We start from the raw sequence: 10,225 nt of genomic DNA, 5'->3' as shown, positions 1-10,225 counted from the left end.
TTCATTTTTAAGTTAATCGTGAGTTAATTTCCTACTTTAGTGACTTGACATAAGAGTACAGATTTCTGATCGTGAATAAACGCAAGCTCTGCCGATGCACCCTTTGCTTTCCCGTGGGCTAGGGATCCGGGTGAGCTGCACGCTGGCGGCCCCCAGGGCTGCAACATCAAGGGAACTGGTTCTCTGCAGTGCCTGCCACTCCCCGGTCACACCCTGTCTACTGTCTTACCTGTCCCCCCTCACCCCCTGAAAATTCCTATCCCTGGTTGTTTATAATAAAACACGAATCTAGGTACTGCTGTGAAGGGATTCAAGTTCCAAGTCAGTTGGCCTTAAGATCCAGAGATCACCCGAGTGGGCGTGATCTAATTGCAGGAGCATGAGGACTTGATGTACCCTTGCTGCTTTGAGGATGGAGGGGCACAGGTGGGAGGGGATGCAGGTGGCCTCTAGGAGCAGAGATCAGACATTCGTTTACCCCACTTCACCTACCCTACTCGATCTCTCCTACTCTCAGTCCCACAACTGCAAGGAACTGGTTTCTGCCAAAGCTGAATTACCTTGGAAGTGGTTGCTTTCCCAGCGCCTTCAGGTAAGAGCCCAGCCAGCCTGCACATTTATTTTGGTCTCGTGGTAGACAACCTTGAGCAGAGCCCAGCCAACCCACCGGCACTCTAGGCCTACAGAGCTGTGAGATAATAAATGGGTGTTGTTTTAAGCTACTAAATTAGTGGTGATTTGTTGTGTGGCGATACAAAATGAATACACAAATGCTGGGGAATCAGACAAACGGGACTTTGCATCCAGGACCTGCCACTTGCTATCTATGTGATCTAAGAAAAGTTCCTTACACTTCTTTCCTCATCAGTAAAAATGGATATGTAAGTATAACCCACCCATAAACTTATTGTAAAGATTAACTGGGATAACACATTGTAGAACACTTTGCCTAGCATGTAGTTAAGTGCTCAGTAAATAAATTAACTCCTGATAAACATTTCAATTTTCTGAGTATCTTCAGCAAAAGCAGAATTTTTGAAAAACACTTGAGTAGCAAGTCATTTAAGTGGAGCAAATATCAAACTGCTTTTTATGTTGTCATAGAGACCAGACCTGTTGATTGAAATACCTTGTTCCTATTTGCCCATTATGGAATTGTATCTGCCCCAGAGACCCTAAGGTTCTGCACTATATCGTAGAAGGAAAAATCCATACTTCAAAGAGGGCAGCAAACTTGAGTTCTCAGTTGCTGGTCTTGTAAGGAGTCAAGGCATCTTGGGAATATCCTTCCTACTTTCCAGGTCTTGTTTTTCTCACCTGTACAATGAATGCAGCTTCTCAAAGGTTCTCAGGAGCCTCCTCACTCTCCTTTGAAAAGTTCTGGGAGAAAGAGAGGAAAAGGGGCTGCAGGCATTAGTGAAGCAACTGTGTCTTTGCAGAGGAGGGGGGTCCAGGGCAGACAGGTGGGGACAGTTTCTTCCATTGTCATTAGTAGTAGTTCCCTCTGTGTTTGCTCTTACTTTGTAAGGGTTATGGGAGCCAAAAAGGGCCTGGGAGGATGACTGACTAATCCGTCTATCAAAAAGACTACTCTCCCAGGATCTGCCAAGCATTCACTAAGTTATCTTCTCATTCATCTGCGCATGGTAAAAAACTACTTCCAGAATTAGAAGAGAATGAAGGCAATATTATTATTAATATCCACATCCTGTTACTTGGTACATTTCTCCGTACCTTATGAAATCCATCTTTGCAGTAATCAGTCCTCAGCAACCCTCACCTGGTGTTATTTCAGCTGAAGCACAGTGATGAAGAATGCCAACTCCAGCACTGGGGGAAAGCTCTGTAGATGAGAACACGGGCATTTGGGACCATTTATGCTGCTTTTCAATTCTGAGTGATTGCTGGTGTTCATGTTTATTTAGCAAAGTTCCTTGGAGACCTTTCTGAAAGGGCACATATTCCTTGGGTAGAGAAGACAGGTCGCTCTGCTGTCTGGAAGAAAAAGAGGGGTAAAGGAAGAGTCATCGGAGACCTGAACTTTCTGCTGCCTGTGTCCTGCCTGCTGGAAGTTTATTAATGAAGAACTCACAGAGAAGATAGGAAATAGGTTTTGTTTTCAAAATAACTAATGGCTGTGTGCCCTTGGGTAAGTTACTTGACCTCTCTGGGCCTCCTGTGTGAAGTGGGCATGAAGGGAAAAAAAGCATTTCTTTTTAAAATTTGCTCCACATGATTAGAGTGTAAGGGAATTTACATTATTTTTCTAAGTTTAAATGAATCCCATTGTCAGAGCTGACAAGAAATCTGTTGTCAGTTATTATTGGCATGGGAGAGAGGCATAGGTGTTGGGCAGCAATCTTGTGGCACCCATGCCATCTGGAAAATATGGGGAATGACCTCTGTTCTTGAGCCCATCATGGGGGCCACTGAGGTGTTCATGGTCCACATGGACTGTTTCAAGGTGAACAGCTTCTCAATTCATGGCGGCATCCACACCCCTGTGCCCATCCTGGCTCCTGGTACCTTTGACATGGCTCTCAACACCACAGAGCATGGGGCAGGACCCTGGCAGCCATGCTGTAACCCCACTTTGTCTCTGCTCCTCAAGGTTGATTTCAGATTTCTGTCACTCATAAAACCGTCATTCTGCCACCCCCATCTCATCTATCTATCTATCTATCTATCTATCTATCTATCTATCTATCTATCTATCTATCTATCTATCTATCTATTTATTTGGAGACAGGGTCTCACTCTGTTACCCAGGCTGGAATGCAGTGGTGTGATCATAGCTCACTGCAGCCTCAAACTTCTAGAATCAAACAATCCTCTCAGCTCAGTCTCCTGTGTAGCTAGGACTACAGGTGCATGCCACCAGGCTTGGCTAATTTAAAAATTTTTTTTTGTAGAGATTGGGATCTCACTATGTTGCCCAAACTGGTCTCAGACTCCTGGCCTCAAGCAATCCTCCTGCCTCGGCCTCCCAAAGTGCTGGAATTACAGGTGTGAGCCACCATGCCTGGCCTCCCTATCATCTTTAGATCTCAGAGAATCCCACCTCTCCCCTCTGGTGATACTACTTCTTATTCCTCCATAGCTTAGAGATGTCTGAGACTCATATTTCTGTGAGCCTAGGCTAGGGACCAGTATGGCCTTGAACATGATGACAAATGTCAACAATCACCCCACCTTCTAGAATGCAAGATGAACTGGCAAGACTATGGTGAACCGATGAACACATGTTCACCTGCAGGAGGAAGTAGCTACTCACCTCAACATGACCGGTGTAGCATGGAAAGAAAGGTCCAGAACTGTATGCCTTCCAATGTTTCAGGAAAAGCAGAAATCCAGATTTTTTAGGGGAAATCTGCTAACTTTAAAATATTGGTATAATTATTATTTTTTCCTTTTATTTTATCATATTACGGTGGTACAAATATTGTTAGGGTTACATATATTGCCCCTGCCACCACTTCCCTCTGCTGTGCCAGAACATCAAGCAAAAAAAAAAAAAAAAAAAAGTTGGTATAATTAAAAAATAATAACATCATGCAGGCCAAACAGACCACATCTGAAGAGAGCCAGTTTGTGCTTGTATTAGTTGGCTAAGGCTGTGACGAGTAACAGAGACTAGGTGTCTTACACAACAGAAACATATTGGCTCACAATTTTGGAGGCTAGAAGCTTGAAATCAAAGTGTTGGTGAGGTTGGTTCCTTCTGTGAACTGGGAGGAAGGGGTTTGTTTCAGGTCTCTCTGCTTGGCTTGCCGATGGCCATTGTCCTGTCCACAGGGCATCCTCCCTGGATCTTCCCACCATCTCCCCTCTGTGCGTGTCTGTGTCCAAATGTCCCCTTTGTATAAGGAGGCCAGTCATCGGCAGTCATATTGGATTAGAATCCACACTGATGATTTCAGCTTAATTTTACTAATTATATCTGCAATGACTCTGTTTCCAAATAAGGTTACATTCTTGGGTATCGGGGCTTAGGACAACCTGATTTTTAGGGGCACACAATTCAACTCATAATAGTGGTCTCAACCCAGATTTTTTAAAGCAACTGACTTCTCCTCTTTATCAACAGAAGGCCCAATCTCCAATACACAAAGGATGGGGTATTGGGGTGGGAGAGTGGCAAAGACAGCAAAAGGAAGGTGAATATCCCTCATCCTTCTGAGATGAGAAGACACAATCCACCCCTTAACCAGGTCATCTGCTCAGGATAGCTTATATTACACAACAGAATCTTAATAAATACTTGTTGAAGTAGGATGAGTTGGAGTAGACAGAATAAGACAGAAAAAAAGTAGAGGGGGGGGGATAGATTAGAGGTGATTTAAAGATGCCCCTTGTAAGAGCTGCAGGGAGCTACATCCTTTAAAGTAAAATAAGAACTCAGCCAGTTTGTGGTCAGGAGTTTCTCTGGCTTAAAGGTAAAAATATATCAGGTTCTAACCTGGATGGAATTGGGGGCTAAGAATGTTGACAGCCTTAATTTATCAACATTGGCCAAAAAAAAAAAAAAATGAACCATATAATTCATCATGAATTTTTATTGCTATAAACCTGCATGTTCCTTTTATTTTCATTAAAATGTAGCCAGAGTAGGTAATATTTCCTTATCTGATGAAGAACACACAGACTTTGGAGAAAAACCTAGAGTCACATCTGTCCTTTCCCCTTATTTGCTGTGTGTCCTTGGCCAGGATAACAAGCTTCTCTGAGTCTGTCTTCTCATACGTAAAGGATTAAGTGATGTAAATACTGTGTTCCTGTTGGGTGGGTTCTGATACCCATCACGGGACAGTGACAATACTTCCTTGTTGCTTAGAGTTAAGTCTCCCTTCAGTACTTTTGAGTTAATTTACTCATTTTGGGTTTTTTTTTCCTTGAGCTTATTTTGTATTATGAAGCATGTTAGTCAGGCTCCACCCTAAATTGGCTTAAGCACAAAAGAAGAAAAAAGCAATTAATTTGCTGATATAACTGGGAAGCCAAGCATGGTTGCTCCCAGGAGCACCAATAATATCATCAGTTCTGTGTCTCTCTCTGCACCTTTTGGTGCAGTTAGCCTCTGTACGACTTTATTCTCAGAAGCCTCCCTATTTTTGGTGGCAAAAGGATTATCAATATCTCCATGCTTACAACAATCTCACAGATTTGACTTCAGAACAAGAGATAAAGTCTTTTTATTTTTCTTTAATGACTCTTAAATTACTTAAAAAAAAATTAAGTCTAGAATCCCTTGCCTTTCTCTGAACTGTGGCCAGGAGGCTGCAATATCATAACTGGCCAAGCCTGAGACACATTTCAGGAACAGGAAAGACTGGGCCAGCTCCTGACTCCTTAAATACATGCAATAAGCGAGGGCTGACTACCCCAGAAAAAGGAACACTTGGCAGGTGAGGATATAGCCAAGCGGTGTAGCAAAGGGCTCTGGCTTTCTTCAAATTTATTTATTAAATCTTCTAAAAATTTTTCAGCCAATAGTTATTTCAGCCTTATAAATAAATCTGACCATGAACATTGATATGTTGGCTAGACATACAAAGCAGATTGAAAAGAACACAAGCTCCTAAAAAGTGAGTGACGATGTTTTGCTTAGAACAGATGTTCATGTCTACACACGCACACACACACACACACACACACACACACACACACACACACACACACACACACACACACACACACCTGCCTCTACCTAGGGCTTTTACTGTCTGTGGAATCACATCCAGACACTGCAATATGGCATTCATGGCTTTTCCTAAAATGTTAAAAAAAAAACTATGACCCAGTATGGGTTTGGGTTCAGAGATTGAATCCTGCTTTGCATTTTATATAATACTGGAACCTGGGATTTTTCTGAGCCTTGGTCAGAAATTAACAAATCAATGAATAAGATGAAGAGAATTCTGACATGTCTGGGTGTTTGGGGCACAAAGCTGTGGGTGTAGAGGGACTATGAGAACCCTGCTTGCATGGGAGCTAAAAAAAAACAAAAACAAAAACAAACCAAAACTACAATTGCATGTTCTGCTGGGCGAATACACAGCTGTGTATATTTGGGAGCAGTCTTCAGCGGGGCAGAAGGATTTTCTCAGGACACAGGTCCTGCTAGTAAGGAAAGGACCTGGCCCCACCAGTGGAGCCTTAGTTCTCTGCGTGGAGAGAGGAGACTGTCCTCCTGTTCCGCCTTCCCTGAGTGAATATATAAATCTTTCAGACAGCAGAATAGCTGTAAGTAAAATGTCTAAAACAGCAGGTGTTCCAGTGACATTGTTGGCACCTACGTGACAGAAAGCAAATCCAAGCAGAGAGCCATTCTCTGCTGCACAGCGTGTTCCAGGGCTTTTGTCCGGGAGCCCCACGGAGCGCAGGTGTCCCCGGGACTCACTGTCGTACCTAGAGGAGCAGCAGTGGTCACAGCTGAGCAGGGAACAGCAGCACCCGCAGAGCCCTGGGAGGGGCAGGGGAGTTCTGAGAGTGCAGCTTTGTCCTCCTTGGAGCAGTCGTGGCCACTAGAGGGGAACAATCCCCCCAAATGCCGCATCTCCCCTATGCAAAGCACAAGTCCACCCTAACTCCTCCAATGTAATTTTTCTTCCCTCAGCTCTTAAAGTGATCTCCAATTATTTGACCATTGTACAGAATATGATGGTGTTGGCAATCAAAAAGACACTTAAATTACAAGGATTTTCCCCTCAATCCTGAGGGGGAGTGAATTTTGGGGGTGTTAATATCTGCATAAATAACTGTTGTCTTTATACAAAACACACACACACAAAAGGATGAATGAATGTACATCACAGATTAACTGTCATTAACTGCAGTTGTCTCTGGTTGGTGAGATTATGAATGTTTTTTCTATTCTTTTCATTCTTTTTCATGTTTTTCTTTCTTTTTTTTTTTCTCTTTGGGAAGGTTTATCTGTATCTCCTAAATTTGCTGCAATTTGTTTAGCCTTTATATTTATATATATAAAAAAAAGACTCATTGAAGAGGAAAGAAACAAAAATCCCTCTATCCATTCTTAAGCTCCATCTTAGAATCTAACTCCTGGGTGGAACCTTTCCCCCCTACACGCCCCTGTCAAATAATGAGGAACTTTGCATCCCTGGGCTGGGGCAGTGCCCGACCTCTGCAGGCACTGATTTAGCCCTTGACAAATGTTGGCTGTCTGTTGAATGTACCCAGCCTGGGGCCTTAAATTAGTCACGTAATGGTTCCAACTCTTTTAATTCAATTAAATTTAATAACTTCTGGTTGAATGTTTAAATGCAATCCTGGGCTATGGCCCTTTGAATATACAAAGGTGCAGTTAATGGCCGCAGCAGGAGTGCCAGAAATAAATGAAAGTGCGAGCCCACCTTCCCCATTTAATACACCCTGGTGCTCCCAGTTCCTGTCCCACCCCTACTCCTAATCTACATGACCTCTAACCCCTCTCCACATCTGGGTGCCCATGCTTTGACACGTGGCTCATTCTGTCCCCCCTACAGTGGCGGGGAGCTTGTGCTCCATGGAATATGCAAAATCATCCATTAAAAGGAAGGAAGGAAATATGAGAACTTTAACTTACATTTACTTTCAACGTATAAAGGAAATGAAGCTTGACCCGTGTTTGATATTTGCTGACCCATCACCTGAACTGGCTATCTATCAGAGTAATTATGTGTCACTTGTGGTGTTCAAGGGATCCTGAGAAAAGAGGGAGATTTTAAACCAGGAGGAGGTCGACTGATGCCCTCAATGCACTGGCTTTCAGTTTTCACAATTTACTTTGGTTGATTTGAGATTATGTTATCTGGCTTTAACTAAACTGTCTCTTACAAAATGGAATACTGGCTTAGAAAGTTTCTGCTATTAAAAAAAAATCTCTGGATTAACAACATTATGAAAAATTTAAGCATAAACAAGAAATCGACATCTTAGAATTTCTACTCTTAATGTGAGCCACATCCAGGAATGACTGAATCCTATTGATAAAGTCACTATATATATATATACATATTTCACTGACGTTAATGGTGAATTTTTCCTTAAGCATACTGCCACACAGGTTTTTGGTGTTTTGATTTTGTAGTATACAGTGTTTCTTTAAGTACTGAAATATGAGTATGTTGGGGGGGGGGTGTTGGTATAACTTTTTTATATTAAAATATCTAATATCTAAATTAATTCTGTCTTGAGATAGAAACTGCATTAAGATTTCAAAGCAAAAAAAAATACAGTTGTTTTAAAAGTGTTCTTCAATATCTGCAAAACTCTAAAGAGGAGGATGAAAATAGTAATTGACAATGCAAAGTTTCTGTTGAAAGGATAATTCTTGTTCCAGTTCAAAGACTCTCTGAACAAGTGTAAAATGCATTGACAGTACTGAAACTGATAAGGTAACTTAATATCCATTGGATTCTCAATCTATATGTGATGGAACTAGACTAAGATGAACCAGAAATGATTTCTTTACAATAAAAAGTATAGTTTACCATCATTTGAGAAATTACAGTTCTGGGGGAAAAGGTTTACTATGTCCTCGAAATAATAAAACAACAGATTATTTGAAGAGGAAAGAGTCACAAGGAAATATTTCAGGTTACCTTATAACTCTCTCCTCACCATTTCTCAACTAGAGTCATATGGCTTTTCCAGAAACTGGAACAAATCTGTGCTAAAAATTATAATATTTTAGGATTGCATTCTTAAAAACAAATATCTTCATCTTCACTGTTCATAATAAATTTGCATTATTTGTATTTAATATTTGGCTTATTTTTGAACAATGCTTTATTTTATCAGTACATTTATGTTTCAATAACATGTTTTTTTGCATAACTTTTTATAAAGTTGCTTTAATTTATTGCTTTGTAATACATTTATATACTTGTGTCTTTGAGATATGATGAATATTTGGCTTTGCTGGCTTTTTATATTATGAATTCTGAGCATATGAATTAAGAAAATAGCTAATTGAATATTCACATTTTTATGGGATACAAAATGATTTGTTTATATTTTGAGGTATTGGTTAATAAAAGTGTGAAACTACTGCAAGTAGGAAGAATTTTAAATACTGAGTATTTTAACTATTTCATCTTTTAAATATTTTACAGTGAAAGAAATGTATTATTATAGTAGTACATTTAGATAATTTTTAAATAAATGTGCTTATATTGGAGGTGGGTGCTGAGTTAAGTTTTTACTAATGAGTAGTACAATAAAAATATTTGGAGACTGTTCACTGTAAAACACTATAATATATATTGTGAGAGAGTTTTATTTTTAAAGGAAAGGTAGCATTCAACAAATGAGCGCCATCAAAGCTATTCAAAGATTTAAAAAAACTATTTTTAGAAGACCTCTGGAGTTCCTAGATTTATCACAGTTAGTTCACGCCATTCCATGTCCTGCTTAAGGTTGACCTGCCGACCCACTCATGCTAGACCAAGGCAAAGTCATGTGACCACTTGCATTTCCCATGGCATCTTGTAGCACAGTTGCTCAGGTCTTTGCTGGAAGGGGAAAATGAGAAAATATCCCTTGGCTTTTGTTCAGATGTTTTAACTGCATGTGTCTGAATAGCCTTCCCTGAATATCTGGTCTGTGAGGTCATTTGGCTGAAGGTTTCTCTCTGTCACAGGGTGCTTGTAATAAAACCATCAGAGACAGCAGATAGAGCCAGTTCAAACACTCATTGCTCTGTGTTGCCTTAAACAAAGGAACAGGGAGAGCCTGTATTCCTAAAGAACAGAGGATTATTAAGATGTTCTCTGCTTTGGGAAATATCCGTTTGCAGACGGAAAGGAGCTGATTGTTGGCATCAGGTACAAACAGTTTAAAGCCTCAAGGGCCAAGAACTTACCATGCAGATGAAGTCCTACCCCACCTCTATCCACGTCACTGTTTGTAGCTTCGAAGGGACAGTGGGTTACCAAAGAGAAGGAGGGTGCATCAGCTACAAGGGCAGGCCTGGATTTTGTGTTACATTCCATCCTACTGGGCATGAGCACTTGGGCAGACATGGGAAGGCTTGATTTGTCAGTTCTAAAGTTATACTTTTATCTGTTGATTCAGAAATATTGCCTTCATCATTTCTATGGAGACTTTCCTCAAATAGATCTCACGCTTAGACTGCCTGTAAATTTGGATAATGATTGCTTGAGTGCTGACAGAGAAGTTGGCTCAGGGCCCCGCAGAGCCAACGGGACTGCAGGGAGGCTGC

General features: G+C 41.0%; 1 long non-coding RNA gene across 1 annotated transcript; it reads right to left on the bottom strand.

Annotated features, from left to right (window-relative positions):
* Nucleotides 1-1,897: 1,897 nt before the first annotated feature.
* On the bottom strand, nt 1,898-9,980 carry LOC105862549 (uncharacterized). The gene is made up of 3 exons (XR_012913968.1): nt 9,866-9,980; nt 3,275-3,377; nt 1,898-1,995 (listed from the first exon to the last, which is right to left on the bottom strand). It is a non-coding gene; the product is annotated as an uncharacterized LOC105862549 (long non-coding RNA).
* Between the last annotated feature and the right edge of the window lie 245 nt (nt 9,981-10,225).

This window comes from Microcebus murinus, chromosome 21 (genome assembly GCF_040939455.1).
Source record: "Microcebus murinus isolate Inina chromosome 21, M.murinus_Inina_mat1.0, whole genome shotgun sequence".
Taxonomy (NCBI): domain Eukaryota; kingdom Metazoa; phylum Chordata; class Mammalia; order Primates; family Cheirogaleidae; genus Microcebus; species Microcebus murinus.
Note: the sequence above shows the minus strand (reverse complement) of the source record. Positions and strands in the feature narration are given on the sequence as shown.